This window comes from Arachis hypogaea, chromosome 4 (assembly GCF_003086295.3).
Source record: "Arachis hypogaea cultivar Tifrunner chromosome 4, arahy.Tifrunner.gnm2.J5K5, whole genome shotgun sequence".
Lineage (NCBI taxonomy): Eukaryota > Viridiplantae > Streptophyta > Magnoliopsida > Fabales > Fabaceae > Arachis > Arachis hypogaea.
In genome coordinates, this window is record NC_092039.1 from 37,198,225 (window position 1) to 37,221,726 (window position 23,502).

Sequence of the window (23,502 nt, forward strand, 5' to 3'; positions counted from 1 at the left end):
ACTTCCACTGGAAGATCCTCATCAGTTTTGGCTGAGTTCTTGCAAATCTGTGACACTGTCAAGACTAATGGGGTTGACCCTGAGGTCTACAGACTTATGCTATTCCCTTTTGCTGTAAGAGACAGAGCTAGGACATGGTTGGACTCACAACCTAAAGAAAGCCTGGACTCTTGGGAAAAGCTAGTCAATGCCTTCTTGGCAAAGTTCTTTCCACCTCAAAAATTGAGTAAGCTTAGAGTGGAAGTCCAAACCTTCAGACAGAAGGAAGGAGAATCCCTCTATGAAGCTTGGGAAAGATACAAACAATTAATCAGAAAATGTCCCTCTGACATGCTTTCTGAATGGAGCATCATAGGAATTTTCTTTGATGGTCTCTCTGAACTGTCCAAGATGTCCTTGGATAGCTCTGCTGGAGGCTCTCTTCATCTGAAGAAGACGCCTACAGAAGCTCAAGAGCTAATTGAAATGGTTGCAAATAACCAATTCATGTACACTTCTGAAAGAAATCCTGTGAACAATGGGACTAGTCAGAAGAAAGGAGTTCTTGAGATTGGCACTCTGAATGCCATATTGGCTCAGAACAAAATATTAACTCAACAAGTCAATATGATTTCTCAAAGTCTGTCTGGAATGCAAAATGCACCAAGCAGTACTAAGGAAGCTTCATCTGAGGAAGAAGCTTATGATCCTGAGAACCCTTCAATGGAAGAGGTGAATTACATGGGAGAACCCTATGGAAACACCTATAATCCTTCATGGAGAAATCATCCAAATTTCTCATGGAAGGATCAACAGAGACCTCGACAAGGTTTCAATAACAATAATGGTGGAAGAAACAGGTTTAGCAATAGCAAGCCTTTTCCATCATCTTCTCAGCAACAGATAGAGAGTTCTAAGCAGAATACCTCTGACTTAGCAACCATGGTCTCTGATCTAATCAAAACCACACAAAGTTTCATGACTGAAACAAGATCCTCCATCAGAAATTTGGAAGGACAAGTGGGTCAGCTGAGCAAGAAGATTACTGAACTCCCTCCTAGTACTCTCCCAAGCAATACAGAAGAAAATCCAAAAAGAGAGTGCAAGGCCATCAACATGGCCAAATTTTGGGAAGGAGAAGAGGCAGTGAACGCCACTGAGGAAGGCCTCACTGGACGTCCACTGACCTCCAATGAGTTCCCCAATGAGGAACCATGGGAATCTGAGGCTCAAAATGAGACCATAGAGATTCCATTGGACTTACTTCTGCCATTCATGAGCTCTGATGAGTATTCTTCCTCTGAAGAGGATGAGTATGTCACTGAAGAGCAAGTTGCTAAATACCTTGGAGCAATCATGAAGCTGAATGACAAGTTATTTGGAAATGAGACTTGGGAGGATGGACCTCCTTTGCTCACCAAGGAACTGGATAACTTGTCTAGGCAGAAACTACCTAAAAAGAGACAGGATCCTGGGAAGTTTTCAATACCTTGTACCATAGGCACCATGACCTTCAAGAAGGCCTTGTGTGACTTAGGGTCAAGTGTAAACCTCATGCCTCTCTCTGTAATGGAGAAGTTAGGGATCTCTGAGGTACAAACTGCAAAAATCTCACTAGAGATGGCAGACAACTCAAGAAAACAAGCCCATGGACTTGTAGAGGATGTTCTGGTTAAAGTTGAAGACCATTACATCCCTACTGATTTCATAGTCCTAGAGACTGGGAAGTGCATGGATGAATCCATCATCCTTGGCAGACCCTTCCTAGCCACAGCAAGGGCTGTGATTGATGTTGATAGAGGAGAGTTGATCATTCAAGTGAATGAAGAATCCTTGGTGTTTAAGGCTCAAGGATACCCCTCTGTCATCATGGAGAGGAAGCATGCAGAGCTTCTCTCAAAACAGAGCCAAACAGAGCCCCCACAGTCAAACTCTGAGTTTGGTGTTGGGAGGCCACAACCAAACTCTAAGTTTGGTGTTGAACCCCCACATTCAAACTCTAAGTTTGGTGTTGGGAGGTTCCAACATGGCTCTGAGCATTTCGGAGGCTCCATGAGAGTCCTCTGTCAAGCTAATGACATTAAAGAAGCGCTTGTTGGGAGGCAACCCAATGCTTTATAATTAACTATTTTCTTTTGTTATTTTATATTTTTGTAGGTTGATGATCATAAGAAGTCACAAAATCAATGAAAAAAGCAAAAACAGAATGAAAAACAGGAAGAAAAACAGCACACCCTGGAGGACGCACCCACTGGCGTTGAAACGCCAGTGAGGTTAGCTGTTGGGCGTTTAACGCCCAGTCTGGCACCATTCTGGGCGTTTAACGCCAGAAAGGGGCACCAGACTGGCGTTAAACGCCAGAAAGGGGCAAGAAGCTGGCGTTAAACGCCAGAAATGGGCACCAGCCCGGCGTTTAACGCTAGAAATGGCTAAAAACGTGATTTTGGTTGCCATTTGGTGCAGGGATGACTTTTCCTTGACACCTCAGGATCTGTGGACCCCACAGGATCCCCACCTACCCTACCACTCTCTCTCTCTTCTTCACCCATTCACCAATCACCTCAACACCTCTTCCCCAAAACCCTTCACCTATCAAATCCTATCTTTCTCTTCACCACTCACATCCATCCTTCATAAAACCCCACCCACCCCACCATTCAAATTCAAACCACTTTCCCACCCAAACCCACCCTCAAATGGCCGAACCCTACCCTTCCCCTCTCCTATATAAACCCTCCTTCACTCCTTCATTTTCACACATCCTAAACACCATTTCTCTCCCCTTTGGCCGAACACAAAGCCATTCCCTTCTTCCTCATTTCTTCTTCTTCTACTCTATTCTTTCTTCTTTTGCTCGAGGACGAGCAAACATTTTAAGTTTGGTGTGGTAAAAGCATTGCTTTTTGTTTTTCCATAACCATTTATGGCATCCAAGGCCGGAGAAACCTCTAGAAAGAGGAAAGGGAAGGCAAAAGCTTCCACCTCCGAGTCATGGGAGATGGAAAGATTCATCTCAAGGGTGCATCAAGACCACTTCTATGAAGTTGTGGCCTTGAAGAAGGTGATCCCCGAGGTCCCTTTTTCACTCAAAAAGAGTGAATATCCGGAGATCCGACATGAGATCCGAAGAAGAGGTTGGGAAGTTCTTACCAACCCCATTCAACAAGTCGGAATCTTGATGGTTCAAGAATTCTATGCCAATGCATGGATCACCAAGAACCATGACCAAAGTGTGAACCCGGATCCAAAGAATTATCTTACTATGGTTCGGGGGAAATACTTGGATTTTAGTCCGGAAAGTGTAAGGTTGGCATTCAATTTGCCTATGATGCAAGGAGATGAACATCCTTACACTAGAAGGGTCAACTTTGATCAAAGGTTGGACCAAGTCCTCACAGTCATATGTGAAGAGGGCGCCCAATGGAAGAGAGATTCAAGAGGGAAGCCGATTCAATTGAGAAGGCATGACCTCAAACCCGTGGCTAGAGGATGGTTAGAGTTTATACAACGCTCAATCATTCCCACTAGCAACCGGTCCGAAGTTACCATAGACCGGGCTATCATGATCCATAGCATCATGATTGGAGAAGAAATAGAGGTCCATGAGGTTATAGCCCAAGAACTCTATAAGGTGGCGGACAAGTCCTCTACCTTGGCAAGGTTAGCCTTTCCTCACCTCATTTGTCACCTCTGTTATTCAGTTGGAGTTGACATAGAGGGAGACATCCCCATTGATGAGGACAAGCCCATCACTAAGAAGAGGGTGGAGCACCAAGAACACTCCATCATCCTCCATGAAATTAGAGAAGATCAAAGAATCATGAGGGAGGAGCAACAAAGACAAGGAAGAGACATTGAGGAGCTCAAGCACTCCATAGGATCTTCAAGAGGAAGAAAGAGCAGCCATCACTAAGGTGGACCCGTTCCTTGATTTCCTTGTTCTTTATTCTTCTGTTTTTCGAATTTTATGTGTTTATGTTTATCCATGTTTGTGTCTTGTGATCATTAGTGTCTTAGTGTCTATGCCTTAAAGTTATGAATGTCCTATGAATCCATCACCTTTCTTGAATACAAACATGCTTAATTGAAAAGGAAGGAATTGCATGAATTTTGAATTTTACAACAGTTTAATTGTTTTGATGTGGTGGCATTACTTTTGTCTTCTGAATGTATGCTTAAACAGTGCATATGTGTCTTGAATTTGTGGTTCATGAATGTTGGCTCTTGAAAGAATGATGAAAAAGGAGACATGTTACTGAGGATCTGAAAAATCATTAAAATGATTCTTGAAGCAAGAAAAAGCAATGAAAAAAAAAGAGAAAATTTCGAAAAAAAGAGAGAAGGAAAAAGATCATTCAAAAAAAAAGGAGAGAAAAAGAAAAAGAGAAATAAAGTTGTGATCCAAGGCAATAAGAGTGTGCTTAAGAACCCTGGACACCTCTAGTTGGGGACTCTAGCAAAGCTGAGTCACAATCTGAAAAGGTTCACCCAATTATGTGTCTGTGGCATGTATGTATCCGGTGGTAATACTGGAAGACAGAGTGCTTTGGGCCACAGCCAAGACTCAATAAGTAGCTATGTTCAAGAATCATCATACTTTACTAGGAGAATCAATAACACTATCTGGATTCTAAGTTCCTAAAGAAGCCGACCATTCTGAATTTCAAAGGATAGAGTGAGATGCCAAAACTATTCAGAGGCAAAAAGCTAAAAGCCCCGCTCATCTAATTAATACTGATCTTCATAGATGTTTTTGGAATTCATTGCATATTCTCTTCTTTTTATCTTATTTGATTTTCAGTTGCTTGAGGACAAGCAACAATTTAAGTTTGGTGTTGTGATGAGCGGATAATTTGTACGCTTTTTGGCATTGTTTTTAGTATGTTTTTAGTATGATCTAGTTAGTTTTTAGTATATTTTTATTATTTTTTAGTTAAAATTCACTTTTCTGGACTTTACTATGAGTTTGTGTGTTTTTCTGTAATTTCAGGTATTTTCTGGCTGAAATTGAGGGACCTGAGCAAAAATCTGATTCAGAGACTAAAAAGGACTACAGATGCTGTTGGATTCTGACCTACCTGCACTCGAAGTGGATTTTCTGGAGCTACAGAAGCCCAATTGGCGGGCTCTCAACGGCGTTGGAAAGTAGACATCCTGGGCTTTCCAGCAATATATGATAGTCCATACTTTGCCCAAGATTTGATGGCCCAAACCGGCGTTCAAAGTCACCCTCAGAAATCCCAGCGTTAAACGCTGGAACTGGCACCTAAATGGGAGTTAAACGCCCAAACTGGCACTAAAGCTGCCGTTTAACTCCAAGAAGAGTCTCTACACGAAAACGCTTCATTGCTCAGCCCAAGCACACACCAAGTGGGCCCGGAAGTGGATTTTTATGTCTTTTACTCATCTCTGTACACCTTAGGCTACTAGTTTTCTATAAGTAGGACCTTTTACTATTGTATTGAGATATCTGGGTAGCTATCTTCATTTTATGCTATCTTAGATCATTGGGAGGCTGGCCATTCGGCCATGCCTAGACCTTCTTCTTATGTATTTTCAACGGTGGAGCTTCTACACACCATAGATTAAGGTGTGGAGCTCTGCTGTACCTCGAGTATTAATGTAATTACTATTGTTCTTCCATTCAATTCTGCTTGTTCTTGTTCTAAGATATCACTTGTTCTTCAACTTGATGAATGTGATGATCCGTGACACTCATCATCATTCTCACCTATGAACGTATGACTGACAACCACCTCCGTTCTACCTTCGATTGGGTGAATATCTCTTGGATTCTTGATTGCACGATGCATGGTTGATCGCCTGACAACCGAGTGCTCGCCTGACAACCGAGCCAACCATTCCGTGAGATCAGAGTCTTCGTGGTATAGGCTAGAACTGATGGCGGCATTCAAGAGAATCCGGAAGGTCTAACCTTGTCTGTGGTATTCTGAGTAGGATTCAATGATTGAATGACTGTGACGTGCTTCAAACTCCTAGCAGGCGGGGCGTTAGTGACAGACGCAAAAGAATCGCTGGATTCTATTCCGGCCTGACCGAGAACCGACAGATGATTAGCCATGCTGTGACAGAGCATAGGACCATTTTCACTGAGAGGATGGGAGGTAGCCATTGACAACGGTGAAACCCTACATAAGCTTGCCATGGAAAGGAGTAAGAAGGATTGGATGAAGACAGTAGGAAAGCAGAGAGACGGAAGGGAAGGCATCTTCATTCACTTATCTGAAGTTCCTACCAATGAATTACATAAGTATCTCTATCTTTACCTTTATGTTTATTTCGTTCATCACCATATCCATTTGAGTTTGCCTGACTAAGATTTACAAGATGACCATAGCTTGCTTCATACTAACAATCTCCGTGGGATCGACCCTTACTCGCGTAAGGTTTATTACTTGGACGACCCAGTGCACTTGCTGGTTAGTTGTGCGAAGTTGTGTAATGCCATGGTACTGAGCTACCAAGTTTTTGGGGTTCATGACCGGGGATTATGAGAGTTGTGAAAAGTATTGTTCACAATTTCGCGCACCAATCATGTACTTAATAAAACACAAAATAATAATAAAATAAAATAAAATAAAAATTAGATAAATAAAATTGGGTTGCCTCCCAACAAGCGCTTCTTTAATGTCAATAGCTTGACAGTGGGCTCTCATGGAGCCACAAAGGTGATCAGGTCAATGTTGTATAGTCCCAACACTAAACTTAGAGTTTGGATATGGGGTCTTAACACCAAACTTAGAGTTTGGTTACGGCCTCCCAACACCAAACTTAGAGTTTGACTGTGGGGGCTCTTCTTGACTCTGAACTGAGAGAAGCTCTTCATGCTTACTCTCTTTTGTCACAGAGGGATGGCCATGTGCCTTAAACACAAGGTAGTCCCCATTCAATTGAAGGACTAATTCACCTCTGTTGACATCTATCACAGCTCCTGCTGTGGCTAGGAAAGGTCTTCCAAGGATAATGCATTCATCCTCTTCCTTCCTAGTGTCTAAGATTATGAAATCAGCAGGGATGTAAAGGCCTTCAACCTTTACTAACACGTCCTCCACTATTCCATAAGCTTGTCTCAATGACTTGTCTGCCAATTGTAATGAGAACAAGGCAGGTTGTACCTTAATGATCCCCAGCTTCTCCATTACAGAGAGTGGCATAAGATTTATCCCTCACCCCAGATCACACAGAGCTTTTGCAAAGGTCATGGTGCCTATGGTACAAAGTATCAAAAACTTGCCAGGATCTTGTTTCTTTTGAGGTAAAATTTGCTGAATCCAGGTATCCAGTTCACTAATGAGCAAGGGAGGTTCACTTTCCCAAGTCTCATTACTAAACAACTTGGCATTCAGCTTCATGATAGCTCCTAAATATTGAGCAAGTTGCTCTCCAGTCACATCTTCATCCTCTTCAGAGGAAGAATAGTCTTCAGAGCTCATGAATGGCAGAAGGAGATTTAATGGAATCTCTATGGTCTCTATATGAGCCTCAGATTCCTTTGGATCCTTAATAGGAAACTCCTTCTTGCTTGAGGGACGTCCCAGGAGGTCTTTCTCACTAGGATTTTCGTCCTCCTCCTCCCTTGTGCATTCGGCCATATTGATTATATCAATGACCTTGCACTCTCCTTTTGGATTCTCTTCTGTAATACTTGGGAGAATACTGGGAGGAGTTTCAATGACTTTCTTACTCAGCTGGCCCACTTGTGCCTCCAGATTTCTAATGGAGGATCTTGTTTCACTCATGAAACTGAAAGTGGCCTTTAACAGATCAGAGACTAGATTGGCTAAATTAGAAGTGTTTTGTTCAGAATTCTCTGTCTGTTGCTAAGAAGATGATGGAAAAGGCTTGCCATTGCTCAGCCTGTTACGTCCACCATTGTTAAAGCCATGTTGAGGCTTTTGTTGATCCTTCCATGAGAAATTTGGATGATTTCTCCATGATGAATTATAGGTGTTTCCATAAGGTTCACCCATGTAATTAACCTCTGCCATTGCAGGGTTTTCAGGATCATAAGCTTCTTCAGAAGCTGCCTCTTTAGTACTGTTGGATGCATTTTGCCATCCATTCAGACTTTGAGAGATCATGTTGACTTACTGAGTCAACACTTTGTTCTGAGCCAATATGGCATTCAGAACATCAATCTCAAGAACTCCTTTCTTCTGAGGTATCCCATTATTCACGGAATTCCTCTCAGAAGTGTACATGAATTGGTTGTTTGCAACCATGTCAATGAGTTCTTGAGCCTCTTCAGTCAGTTTCTTTAGGTGAATAGATCCACCTACAGAATGGTCCAATGACAATTTCAAAAATTTAGATAGACCATAATAGAATATATCTAATATGGTCCATTCTGAAAAACATGTCAGATGGGCACCTTTTGGTCAGCTGCTTGTATCTTTCCCAAGCTTCATAGAGAGATTTACCATCTTTTTGTTTGAAGGTCTGAACATCCACTCTAAGCTTGCTCAGCTTTTAAGGAGGAAAGAATTTATCTAAGAAGGCAGTGACTAGCTTATCCCAGGAGTCCAGGCTATCCTTGGGTTGTGAATCCAACCATATTCTAGCTCTGTCTCTTACAGCAAAAGGGAAAAGCATGAGTCTGTAGACTTCAGGATTAACTCCATTCGTCTTTACAATCTCACAGATCTGCAAGAACTCAGTTAAAAACTGATAAGGATCTTCAGATGGAAGTCCATAAAACTTGCAGTTTTGTTGCATTAAGGCAACTAGCTGAGGTTTCAGCTCAAAGTTATTGGCTCCAATGGCAGGAATGGAGATGCTTCTTCCATCAAATTTGGATGTTGGCTTTGTGAAGTCACCAAGCATTCTCCTTGCATTATTATTATTTTCGGCTGCCATCTCCTTCTCTTGTTCTAATGTTTCTGAAAGGTTACCTTTAGATTGTTGTAACTTAGCTTCTCTTAATTTTCTCTTCAAAGTCCTTTCAGGTTCTGGATCAATTTCAACAAGAGTGCCTTTATCCTTGTTCCTGCTCATATGAAAGAGAAGAAAACAAGAAAAGAAAGAGGAATCCTCTATGTCACAGTATAGAGATTCCTTTATGTTAGTAGAAAAAGAAAGGGGAGAAGAATGTAGAAGAGGGGATTCGGATATTTAGATGGAGAGAGGTGAAGAGAAGTGTTAGTAATTAAATAATTAAATAGAACAAGAAAAGAGAGGGAGAATGTCGAAAATAATTTTAAAAAGGGGTTAGTAATTTTCAAAAATTAAAGATAAAATATAATTATAATTAAAATTTAGAACAAAAAGAATTTTTGAAAAAGAGGTGAGATATTTTCGAAAATTAGAGAGGGAAAAGTAGTTAGGTGGTTTTGAAAAAGATAAGAAACAAACACAAAGTCAAAGAGTTAGTTGAAAAAGATATTAAAATCAAATTTGAAAAGATAAGAAGATAAGAAGTTAGATAAGATATTTTGAAATCAAATTTTTGAAAAAGATAAAATTTTTGAAAAAGATAAGATAAAAGATAAAAAGATATGTTTGAAAAAGATTTAATTTTTAAAATTAATTAACTAACAAGAAACTAAGAGATAAGATTCTAGAACTTAAAGATTGAACCTTTCTTAACAAGCAAGTAACAAACTTCAAATTTTTTAATCAATCACATTAATTGTTAGCTAATTTTCGAAAATTTGATATAAAGGTAAGAAAAAGATTTTGAGAATATTTTGAAAAAGATTTTTGAAATTTTCGAAAAATAGGAAAAAAATGAAAAAGATATAATTTTTGAAAAAGATTTTGAAAAGATAAGATTTTTAAAATTGAAAATTTGACTTGACTTGTAAGAAACAACTAATTTTGAAAATTTTTGACTAAGTCAACTCAAATTTTCGAAAATTAGGAGATAAAAAAGGAAAAGATAATTTTTTGATTTTTGAATTTTTTTATGATGAGAGAGAAAAACACAAAAATGACCCAAAACATGAAAATTTTGGATCAAAACACAAGATGTATGCAAGAACACTATGAATGTCAAGATGAACACCAAGAACACTTTGAAGATCATGATGAACATCAAGAACATAATTTTGAAAAATTTTTGATGCAAAGAAAACATGCAAGACACCAAACTTAGAAATCTTTAATGCATGGACTCTAACAAACGAAAAATGCATATGAAAAACAACAAACAACACAAAGCAAGAAATCAACAAGATCAACCAAGAAGACTTGTCAAGAACAACTTGAAGATCATGAAGAACACTATGAATGCATGGAATTTTCGAAAAATGCAAGAAAATTTTTTTTTAAAACATGCAATTGACACCAAACTTAAAAGTTGACTCAAGACTCAAACAAGAAACACAAAATATTTTTGATTTTTATGATTTTATGATTTTTTTGTATTTTTATTAATTTTTTCGAAAATTAAGTTTGGAAAAAAAATGAAAAATAAAAGAAAAATTTTGAAAAAAGATTTTTGAAAAGAAAATTACCTAATCTGAGCAACAAGATGAACCGTCAGTTGTCCATACTCGAACAATCCCCGACAACGGCGCCAAAAACTTGGTGGACGAAATTGTGATCCTCTTTGTATTTGCATGAGATTTAAAAATTGGCTCTATTGGAATTTATGATCACAACTTCATTCAACTTAACCAGCAAGTGTACTGGGTCATCCAAGTAATACCTTATGTGAGTAAGGGTCGATCCCACAGAGATTGTCGGTATGAAGCAAGCTATAGTCACCTTGTAAATCTCAGTTAAGCAGATTAAATGGTTATGGGTTTCGAAAATTAATAATAAATAGAAAATAAAAAGGGATAGAAATACTTATGTAAATCAATAGTGGGAATTTCAGATAGGCGTGTGGAGATGCTAGAATCCTTTCGAATCTCTACTTTCTTATTGCTCTCATCCAATCCTTCTTACTCCTTTCTATGGCAAGCTGTATGTAGGGCATCACCATCATCAATGGCTACTTTTAATCCTCTCGGGAAAATGGTCCTATGCACTGTCACTGCACGGCTAATCGTCTGGAGGCATCACCCTTGTTGATAGCTACATCCCATCCTCTCAGTGAAAATGGTCCAAATGCTCTGTCACAGCACGGCTAATCATCTGTCGGTTCTCAATCAGGTTGGAGTAGAATCCATTGATTCTTTTGCGTTTGTCATCACGCCCAGCCTTCAGGAGTTTAAAGCTCGTCACAGTCATTCAATACCGGAATCCTACTCGGAATACCACAGACAAGGTTAGACTTTCCGGATTCCCGGGATCCTACTCGGAATACCACAGACAAGGTTAGACTTTCTGGATCCCCATGAATGCCACCATCTATCTAGCTTATACCACGAAGATTCTGTTGGGGAATCTAAGAGATATGCGCCCGGCCTAGAGTAGAACGGAAGTGGTTGTCAGTCACGCGCGTTCATAGGTGAGAATGATGATGAGTGTCACGGATCATCACATTCATCAAGTTGAAGTGCAACGTATATCTTGGAATAAGAATAAAAGAGAATTGAATAAAAAGTAATAGTAATTGTATTGAAACTTGAGGTACAACAGAGCTCCACACCCTTAATCTATGGTGTGCAGAAACTCCACCGTTGAAAGTACATAAGTGAAAGGTTCAGGCATGGCCGAATGGCCTGCCCCCTAAAACGTGCTCAATGGCCTCCTAAGATGAAGAATAAAACAAAACTGAGACCAAAGATGAAACGTGGTCAAAAAACGACTAATACACTAGTAAAAAGTCTTATTTATACTAAACTAGCTACTAGGGTTTACATGAGTAAGTAATTGATGCATAAATCCACTTCCGGGGCTCACTTGGTGTATGCTTGGGTTGAGCTTGATCTATCCACGAGCTGAGGCGTTTATTGGAGTTGAACGCCAAGTTATAGCGTGTTTTGGGCGTTCAACTCCGGGTCTTGACGTGTTTCTGGCGTTTAACTCCAGACAGCAGCATGTACTTGGCGTTGATCGCCACTTTACGTCGTCAATTCCCGAATAAAATATGGACTATTATATATTGCTGGAAAGCTCTGGATGTCTACTTTCCAACGCCGTTGAGCGCGCACCAATTGGAGTTCTGTAGCTCCAGAAAATCCATTTCGAGTGCAGGGAGGTCAGATTCCAACAACATCAGCAGTCCTTTTGTCAGCCTTTTGCAGAGTTTTGCTCAAGTCCCTCAATTTCAGCCAGAAATTACCTGAAATCACAGAAAAACACACAAACTCATAGTAAAGTCCAGAAATGTGAATTTAACATAAAAACTAATGAAAACATCCCTAAAAGTAGCTTGAACTTACTAAAAACTACCTAAAAATAATGCCAAAAAGCGTATAAATTATCCGCTCATCAGTACACTATAAGAATAATTAGTTTTATTGACAAACTTTTAGCAGCAATAACACAATGGCCACTATTTTCTTATTTAAGTTATGTTTTTGTGGCCATTATATATTTGTCATTAATAATATATATTATAATGGCAATTATTATTATTGCCACTAAAAATGTAAAAAAACCTACTTTTAATGAAAAAATTTAGTGGCCATAGTATTATAGCTAGTATTATATTTTTTAAAATATTTTTTATAAAAATTTACAATTACTCAATTGGGAAGAACAAGACCCACGTACCCCACCCCCTTTCTCTTGCTCTCTGAGAAACCCAAACCCTAAATCCAGCCACCATCACCATCCGTCATTGCGGAACTCTCTCATCGACGCCGTTTCCTGCAATGGCAAGATCCGCCACCGGTCGCCATCCTCCACTGAGCTCCTCGATGACCATACTGCCACCTAGCCATCGTCCTCCTTCGTGGAGCTGCCAAAACTCAGATTCAGAAGAATGCTGTTGCGGTTGCCACACGAGTCGTCCTCTGACAAGATTTACTAGCTCCGCGGAGCACTAATGATGGTGGCGGTTCCTTTGGTACTCGTCCCGATTGTGCTTTATGTGTTGCCTTCCATTTCCTCCAACTAGTCCATCGAAGACTACACCCTCATGCACCGCAAGATTTCGCCTGAGAACAGAGCCTATAGCTTCTATGCCGTCATCTTCGATGTTGGAAGCTCTGACAGCCACATTCACATTTTCCACTTCGATCGCAATCTCGACCTTGTTCACATTGGCAATGATCTCGAACTATTCGTTCAGGTTGGTGATATCCTACCGATTTGCATTTTGCTTCACTAGTTCATAGTAAGATTTGCATTGTATAAGCAATAAGATATTAAACTTACACTCATTATTTTTTAAAACAGAGTTCAAAGCTCTTGTTTATTGGAGAATGATGAGATTGTAAGAAATTTAAGTAAGATGAAATTTCCACAAAGAAATCAATCAACTTATTCGATGTTATAGAGTAGCAGTTAAAATTCAGATTCTAATAATCAGGGGTTTTCTCAGGTTTATGCTTACTTTAAACCCTCGTGCTCCTTTGTCAAAGATAATGTCACATGTGTTGGTCCTTTTTCAGCTTTCATCTCAGGAAATGCAACCAAACATGCACTATCAAACGGTTAGAATCACTACTAACCTTGTCTTCTTTGAATTGTTTTCTTTAGCTCTGTCACAAGTTGAGTTGAACTCCCATGACAGAAGAGTGCGAGTCTTTCCAAAGGAACCTGTTGCAGCCGAAAATCCAATTGTAACCCACTCAGATAAGACCCTTGTCAAATCAATTGCAAGAGAGAGACTAGTGTGTTCTTCAAGACCATATGAGTTTTGGTACTTCCAAGATACACTCAAGTTCTTAGTTGTGGAGTTGTAACTAATCCAAACATCAGTAGTGTCTCCACTGTGTAAACTAGTATTCCATGGGGTCCACTTTGTTGAAGCAATTGTATTGTTGTTGATCCCAACATACTGCACAGTTTCACCCCATTCAGAGTTTGGGAAAGAGTCAAACTCAACTAGGACAATTTGATTCTATGCTAAAGCCTTTGTTGTGGTGTTGAATAATCCAAGAAATCTACCAGAGGAATTGGGAATTGGAAGCAGATCCTAGGTAAAGTATGTTGGCATCACCAGGATTGAAAGCAAAGATTTGGAATTGAATTGAGTAAGCATGGTGAAAAGAGAAGAAAATGAAGCATATGATGATTAGTGGAATAAGGGTATGTGGATGATAATGGTGGAAAGTGGAAGCCATGCATTAGTTCCCTGAGTTTCAAGGAGATCAGAAAGGTTGAGTTTAGACATACGAACAAGACATAAGGGTAGCTTATTATGATGTTGATGAGTATGATGTTTTGCTAATTATGATTTATTCCTATATTTGGTTGTTGCAGGAGATAGAGATAATTTAGTAGAGACCAAGACAGTAGAGGTATCTAACTTTCTTGATATGTTGAGGAGTATTTCTGAATATAGTGAAGGGTATAATACAAGTACACCATTGATGAGCGGATAATTTATACGCTTTTGGCATTGTTTTTAGATAGTTTTTAGTAAGATCTAGCTACTTTTTAGTATATAATTATTATTTTTAAGCAAAATTCACATTTCTGGATTTGAGATTGTGTGTTTTTCAGTGATTTCAGGTATTTTTTGGCTGAAATTAAGGGACCTGAGCAAAAATCTGATTCAGAGGCAGAAAAAGGACTGATGTTGTTGGATTCTGACCTCCCTGCACTCAAAATGGATTTTCTGGAGCTACAGAAGCCCAATTGGCTCGCTTTCAATTGCATTGGAAAGTAGAAATCCTGGGCTTTCCAGAAAAATATAATAGTTCATACTTTGCCCAAGTTTTGACGATGCAAACTGGCATTTAAACGCCAACTTCCTGCCCTATTCTAAAGTTAAATGCCAGAACTGAGTTACAAGCTAGAGTTAAACGCCCAAACTGGCACTAAAGCTGGCGTTTAACTCCAAGAAAAGTCTCTACATATGAAAGCTTTAATGCTCATCCCAAGCACACAGTAAGTGGGCCCCAGAAGTGGATTTCTCCATCATTTACTTATCTCTGTAAACCCTAGTAACTAGTTTAATATAAATAGGACTTCTTACTATTGTATTGGGGGCAAATCTTTTGGATCATCTTTGATCTGAGAATCAATCTTTGGAATGTGTTCCCTTAGACTTGGAGGCTGGCCACTCGGCTATGCCTAGACTTATTTTCACTTGTGTATTTTCAACGGTGGAGTTTCTACACACCATAGATTAAGGTGTGGAGCTCTACTGTTCCTCGAGTATTATTGCAAAGTACTATTGTTCTTCTATTCAACTCAAGCTTATTCTTATTCTAAGATATTCATTCACACACAAGAACATGATGAATGTGATGATCAAGTGACACTCATCACCATTCTCACTTATGAACGCGTGCCTGACAAACACTTCCGTTCTACATGAAAACAAGCTTGAATGCATATCTCTTGGATCTCTAATCAACGATTCACATCATTTCCCCTCTGACAATGGGGCATCTGAATCTGAGATTAGAATCTTCATGGTATAGGCTAGAATCAATTGGCAGCATTCCTGAGATCCGAAAAGTCTAAAGCTTGTCTGTGGTATTCCGAGTAGGATCTGGGAAGGGATGATTGTGATGAGCTTCAAACTCGCGACTGTGGGGCGTAGTGACAGACGCAAAAGGATCATTGGATCTTATTCTGACACGATCGAGAACCAACAGTTGATTAGCCATGCGGTAGCTGTGCTTGGTATTTTTCATCTGAGACGAGAAATCCGACAGTTGATTAGCTGTACAGAAACCGTAGAGGACCATTTTCACTGAGAAGACGAGTGGTAGCCATTGACAATGGTGATCCCAACATACAGCTTGCCATGGAAAGGAGTATGAATGATTGAATGAAGACAGTAGGAAAGCAGAGATTAAGAAGGAATAACGCATCTCCATACGCTTGTCTGAAATCCCCACCAATGAATTACATAAGTATCTCTATCTTTATTTTATGTTTATTTATCTTTTAATTATCAAAACTCCATAACCACTTGAATCCGCCTGACTGAGATTTACAAGATAACCATAGCTTGCTTCAAGTCGACAATCTCCGTGGGATCGACCCTTACTCACGTAAGGTATTACTTGGACGACCCAGTGCACTTGCTGGTCAGTTGTGCGAAGTTGTAAAGAGACGTGTAAATCATGGTATTATGCACCAATTTTTTGGAGCCATGCCAAGGGATAACAATTTCGTGCACCAAGTTTTTGCCGCCGTTGACGGGGATTGTTCAAGTTTTGACAACTGACGGTTCATCTTGTTGCTCAGATTATGTATTTTTCTTTTTATTTTCTTCTTCATAATTTTTAAGAATGAATTCTAGAGTTTCAGATGATGCTTTTATCATCACAGGAGCTAGTTGATTCCCATCAATTTGGCTGTTGTATTCAATGTCTTGCTGAAGCTTGGCTGACCATGTCTAATCTTTTTAGACTGAAGCTTTAGACTAACATTGCATGATTCATGGAATTCATATTAAAAATTTTGAGTTTCTTATTTTCTTTTCCAAAAATAATTTTCGAAAAAAATAAATACAAAAATTTTTTTATAAAATCATAAAAATAAAAAATATTTTGTATTTCTTGTTTGAGTCTAGTGTCAATTTTTAAAGTTGGTGTCAATTGTATGTTTCTATTTTTCTTAAAAATTTTCGAAAACTCATGCATTGCATTCTTCATGATCTTCAAGTTGTTCTTAATGAGTCTCCTTGTTTGATCTTCATATTTTCTTGTTTTGTGTCTTTTGTTGTTTTTCATATGCATTTTTGAATTCATAGTGTCTAAACATGAAAAATCTCAAAGTTTGGTGCCTTGAATTTTTTCTTTTCTTGAAAATTTTTCAAAAATAAGTTCTTGATGTTCATCATGATCTTCAAAGTGTTCTTGGTGTTCATCTTGACATTCATAGTGTTCTTGCATACATCATTTGTTTTAATCCAAAATTTTTATGTGTTGAGTCATTTTTGTGTTTTTCTCTTTCCTAATTAAATTAAAAAATAATCTTTCTCTTTTTATCTCATAAATTTCGAAATCTTTGGGTTGACTTAGTCAAAAAAAATTTTAAAATTTGTTGTTTCTTATTAGTCAAGTCAAGATTTCAATTTCAAAAAATTTATCTTTTCAAATCTTTTTCAAAAATCAAATCTTTTTCATTTTTTCTTTATATTTTCGAAAATTTAAAAAAAGTGATTTTCAAAATCTTTTTCAAAAATCTTGTTAACATTTAATGCTTTGATTCAAAAAACTTTCAAGTTGTTACTTGCCTATTAAGAAAGTTTCTATCTTTAAATTTTAAAATTATATCTTTTAGTTTCTTGTTAGTCAAGTAATCAACTTTAATTTCAAAATCAAATCTTTTTAATTTCCTTTTCAAATCTTTTTCAAAATAAATTTCAATTATATCTTTTTAATCATATCTTTTTTTTTCAAATCATATATTTTTTTAATCAAATCTTTTTCAATCATATCTTTTTTTAAATTTTGATTTCAAAAATCTTTTCTAACTTCTTATCTTTTCAAAATTGATTTTCAAATATTTTTCAATTAACTAATTGACTTTTTGTTTGTGTTACTATTTCTTATCTTTTTCAAAACTACCTAACTAATTTTCTCTCTCAAATTTTCGAAAACTCCTCATCCTTTTTCAAAATTTTTTTAATTAACTAATTGTTTCAAATTTTAATTTTAATTTTATTTCTTCTCTTAATTTTCAAATTCTAACAAAATTCTAAAATAAACACAAAAATATTTTCCTTTTCCTTTTAATTATTTTCAAAAACTCTCTCTCACATCTTCTTCTATTTATTTATTTAATCACTAACACTCTTCTCTTCTTCTTATAATTCGAACCCTCTTTCCTTCTCTGTGTTCAAATTCTTCATCTCTTCTCTCTACATCATTCTTCTATTCTTTTCTTCTTCTACTCACATAAAGGAATCTCTATACTGTGACATAGAGGATTCCTCTTCCTTTGCTGTCCTCTTTTTTTTCATATGAGCAGGAGCAAGGACAAGGACATTCTCATTGAAGCAGATCCTGAACCTGAAAGGACTCTAAAGAAGAAGCTAAGAGAAGCTAAAGCACAATAATTCAGAGAAAGCTTTACAGAGAATCTCGAAAAAGAAGTAATGGCCGAACCCAACAACAATGCAAGAAAGATGCTTGGGGACTTCACTGCACCATATTCCAACTTCCATGGAAGAAGCATCTCAATCCTTGCCATTGGAGCAAATAATTTTGAGCTAAAGCCTCAATGAGTTTTTCTGATACAACAGAATTGTAAGTTTTATGGACTTCCATCAGAAGATCATTTTCAGTTCTTAACTGAATTCTTGCAAATCTGTGATATTGTTAAGACCAATGGAGTTGATCCCGAGGTCTATAAGCTTATGCTTTTTCCTTTTGCTGTAAGAGACAAAGCTAGAATATGGTTGGACTCTCAACCTAGAAATAGCCTGAACTCTTAGGATAAGATGGTCACGGCTTTCTTAGCCAAATTCTTTCCTCCTCAAAAGCTGAGCAAGCTTAGAGTGGATGTTCAAACCTTCAGGCAGAAAGAAGGTGAATCCCTCTATGAAGCTTGGGAAAGATACAAGCAACTGACCAAAAACTGTCCATCTGACAAGCTCTCAGAATGGACCATCTTGGATATATTCTATGATGGTCTGTCTGAATTGTCTAAAATGTCATTGGACCATTCTGTAGGTGGATCTATTCACCTGAAGAAAATGCCTGCAAAAGCTCAGGAACTCATGGAAATGGTTGCAAATAACCAGTTCATGTACACCTCTGAAAGGAATCCTATGAATAATGGGACGCTGACGTGAGCGGAAATTGGCAGATTAAGAATTAATTAGAAAAATGGCATTGCAAGTACAGTTCTTAACCGACGACAATCCACTTATCAATTTAGAAAAGAGTTGTCACAATTTTTAGAAATAAAATACTGGGAGTATGAGTCCCAGGTCGTCTCCCAACGAGTTGCAGGAAGATGTGCTATTTTATCATTCAGAAGTTTTCCAAATGGGTTTTGAGTTTGATGAATAGAAAAATTAAATTAGAGAATTTATATGATTTAAATAAAAATCTTGACCGGGAGAAGATTAATTGGAAGTTCTATCCTTGTTGGAATTTTGTCAAGATCAATTAATAATTAGTCATTGTTTCCATTTAGTTAACCCTCAACGATTGAAGGAAAGTCAAATTAAAAGTCAACTTCTATTCACAAGTCCTAATCCTCTCCCTTGGGAAGGATTAAAGTTAGTGACTAACAAGCCAACCAACAATGAACCAATTACAATTGAACTCTTGAGTATTCCAACTTAAGGTTCTCCTTTTAATAAACTCCCAATCAAGTTGGGGAACTACTCCATCATCATAAATGTATATTCCACAAAATTAATGGGGAAAATAAAAAGAGACATAATAAACAATAATTAAAGAGATTAATTAAAAGTAGAAATAGTCTTGTATTAATGAACTCTGAAAATAATCCAATATCAACTCTAGACAAACTAAGAATATGGAAGAGTAAATGAAAAGTAAATAACAAACTATAATGACCGATTCCAGAGGTAGACTCTTCTCAAAAGCTGGTGGGCGAAATTGTGAACTATACTTTTTCACAACTCTCATAATCCCCGGTAATGGCTCCAAAAACGTGGTAGCTCAATACCATGGCATTACACAACTTCGCACAACTAACCAGCAAGTGCACTGGGTCGTCCAAGTAATAAACCTTACGTGAGTAAGGGTCGATCCCACGGAGATTGTTAGTATTGAAGCAAGCTATGGTCATCTTGTAAATCTTAGTCAGGCAAACTCAAATGATAATGGTGATGAACGAAAATAACATAAAGATAAAGATAGAGATACTTATGTAATTCATTGGTAGGAACTTCAGATAAGCGCATGAAGATGCCTTCCCTTCCGTCTCTCTGCTTTCCTACTGCCTTCATCCAATCCTTCTTCCTCCTTTCCATGGCAAGCTCGTGTAGGGTTTCACTGTTGTCAACAGCTACCTCCCATCCTCGCAGTGAAAACTAATGCACACACTCTGTCACAGTGCTGCCAATCACCGGTGTGGTTCCCTCCCCTACCGGAATAGAATCCAGTGATTCTTTTGCGTCTGTCACTAACGCCCAGTAGGTTACAGGTTTGAAGCACGTCACAGTCATTCAGTCATTGAATCCTACTCAGAATACCACAGACAAGGTCAGACCTTCCGGATTCTCTTGAATGCTGCCATCAATTCTTGCCTATACCACGAAGACTCTGACCTCACGGAATGGCTGGCTCGTTTGTCAGGCGAGCACTCGGTTGTCAGGCGATCAACCATGCATCGTGCAATCAGGAATCCAAGAGATATTCACTAAGCCTCAAATGCTTGTAGAACAAGAGTGGTTGTCAGTCACTTTGTTCATGAGTGAGAATGGTGATGGGCGTCAATCATCACCTCCATCAAGTTGAAGAACAAGTGATATCTTGGAATAAGAACAAGCGGAATTGAATGGAAGAACAATAGTAATTGCATTAATACTCGAGGTACAGCAGAGCTCCACACCTTAATCTATGGTGTGTAGAAACTCCACCGTTGAAAATACATAAGCATAAGGTCTAGGCATGGCCGAATGGCCAGCCTCCCAGTGATCTAAGATCTAAAGTGATCAAAAGATATAAAGATCCAAAGACTCTTAATACAATAGTCAAAGGTCCTACTTATAGAAAACTAGTAACCTAAGGTGTACAGAAATGAGTAAATGACATAAAAATCCACTTCCGGGCCCACTTGGTGTGTGCTTGGGCTGAGCAATGAAGCATTTTTCGTGCAGAGACTCTTCTTGGAGTTAAACGCCAGCTTTAGTGCCAGTTTGGGCGTTTAACTCCCATTTGGGTGCCAGTTCCAGCGTTTAACGCTGGGATTTCTTGAGGTGACTTTGAACGCCGGTTTGGGTCATCAAATCTTGGGCAAAGTATGGACTATCATATATTGCTGGAAAGCCCAGGATGTCTACTTTCCAACGCCGTTGAGAGCACGTCAATTGGGCTTCTGTAGCTCCAGAAAATCCACTTCGAGTGCAGGGAGGTCAGAATCCAACAGCATCCGCAGTCCTTTTTGGTCTCTGAATCAGATTTCTGCTCAGGTCCCTCAATTTCAGCCAGAAAATACCTGAAATCACAGAAAAACACACAAACTCGTAGTAAAGTCCAGAAAAGTGAATTTTAACTAAAAACTAATAAAAATATACTAAAAACTAACTATATCATAACAAAAACATACTAAAAACAATGCCAAAAAGTATACAAATTATCCGCTCATCACAACACCAAACTTAAATTGTTGCTTGTCCTCAAGCAACTGAAAATCAAATAAGATAAAAAGAAAAGAATATGCAATGAATTCCAAAAACATCTATGAAGATCAGTATTAATTAGATGAGCGGGGTTTTTAACTTTTTGCCTCTGAACAGTTTTGGCATCTCAATCTATCCCTTGAAATTCAGAATGGTTGGCTTCTTTAGGAACTCAGAGTCCAGATAGTGTTAATGATTCTCTTAGTGAAGTATGATGATTCTTGAACATAACTACTTATTGAGTCTTGGCTGTGGCCCAAAGCACTCTGTCTTCCAGTATTACCACCGGATACATACATGCCACAGACACATGATTGGGTGAACCTTTTCAGATTGTGACTCAGCTTTGCTAAAGTCCCCAATTAGAGGTGTCCAGGGTTCTTAAGCACACTCTTATTTGCCTTGGATCACAACTCTTATTTCTCTATTTTTTTTTCGTTTTCTTTTTCTCTCTTTTTTTTCGGTTTTTTTTTTTTGAAATGCTTTTTCTTGCTTCAAGAATCATTTTATTGATTTTTCAGATCCTCAGTAACATGTCTCCTTTTTCATCATTCTTTCAAGAGCCAACATTCATGAACCACAAATTCAAGATACATATGCACTGTTTAAGCATACATTCAGGGAACAAAAATATTACCACCACATCAAAATAATTAAACTATTATAAAATTCAAAATTCATGCAATTCTTCCTTTTCAATTAAGCACATTTTTATTCAAGAAAGGTGATGGATTCATAGGACATTCATAACTTTAAGGCATAGACACTAAGACACTAATGATCATAAGACACAAACATGGATAAACATAAGCATAAAATTCGAAAAACAGAAGAACAAATAACAAGGAAATCAAAGAACGGGTCCACCTTAGTGATGGCGGCTCTTTCTTGCTCTTGAAGATCCTATGGAGTGCTTGAGCTCCTCAATGTCTCTTCCTTGTCTTTGTTGCTCCTCCCTCATGATTCTTTGATCTTCTCTAATTTCATGAAGGATGATGGAGTGTTCTTGATGCTCCATCCTTAGTTGTCCCATGTTGGAACTCAATTCTCCTAGGGAAGTGTTTAGTTGCTCCCAATAGTTTTGTGGAGGAAAATTCATCCCTTGAGGAATCTCAGGGATCTCATGATGAGTGGGATCCCTTGTGTACTCCATCCTTTTCTTGGTGATGGGTTTGTCCTCATCAATGGGGATGTCTCCCTCTATGTCAACTCCAACTGAATAACAGAGGTGACAAATGAGATGAGGAAAGGCTAACCTTGCTAAGGTGGAGGTCTTGTCCGCCACCTTATAGAGTTCTTGGGCTATAACCTCATGAACTTCTATTTCTTCTCCAATCATGATGCTATGGATCATGATGGCCCGGTCTATGGTAACTTCGGACCGTTTGCTAGTGGGAATGATTGAGCGTTGTATGAACTCTAACCATCCTCTAGCCACAGGCTTGAGGTCATGCCTTCTCAATTGGACCGGCTTTCCCCTTGAATCTTGCTTCCATTGAGCGCCCTCTTCACATATGACTGTGAGGACTTGGTCCAACCTTTGATCAAAGTTGACCCTTCTAGTGTAAGGATGTTCATCTCCTTGCATCATAGGCAAGTTGAACGCCACCCTCACACTCTCCGGACTAAAATCCAAGTATTTCCCCCGAACCATAGTAAGGTAGTTCTTTGGATTCGGGTTCACACTTTGGTCATGGTTCTTGGTGATCCATGCATTGGCATAGAACTCTTGAACCATCAAGATTCCGACTTGTTGAATGGGGTTGGTAAGAACTTCCCAACCTCTTCTTTGAATCTCATATCGGATCTCCGGGTATTCACCCTTTTTGAGTGAAAAAGGGACCTCGGGGATCACCTTCTTCAAGGCCACAACTTCATAGAAGTGGACTTGATGCACCCTTGAGAGGAATCTATCCATCTCCCATGACTCGGAGGTGGAAGCCTTTGCCTTCCCTTTCCTCTTTCTAGAGGTTTCTCCGGCCTTGGATGCCATAATGGTTATGGAAAAACGAAAAAGCAACGCTTTAACCACACCAAACTTAAAATGTTTGCTCGTCCTCGAGCAAAAGAAGAAAGAAGAGAGTAGAAGAAGAAGAGATGAGGAAGAGGGAGATGGTGGTGTATTCGGCCAAAGAAGGAGAGAAGTGGTGTTTAGGTTGTGTGAAAATGAAGGGTTGAAGAAGGGTATATATAGGAGAGAGGGGGTGAATGGT

General features: G+C 38.5%; 1 non-coding gene across 1 annotated transcript; it reads right to left on the reverse strand.

Moving 5' to 3' along the window:
- Positions 1-228: 228 nt before the first annotated feature.
- LOC112798927 (small nucleolar RNA R71) lies at positions 229-336 on the reverse strand. Its single transcript, XR_003200522.1, has one exon. It is a non-coding gene; the product is annotated as a small nucleolar RNA R71 (small nucleolar RNA).
- Positions 337-23,502: the final 23,166 nt, after the last annotated feature.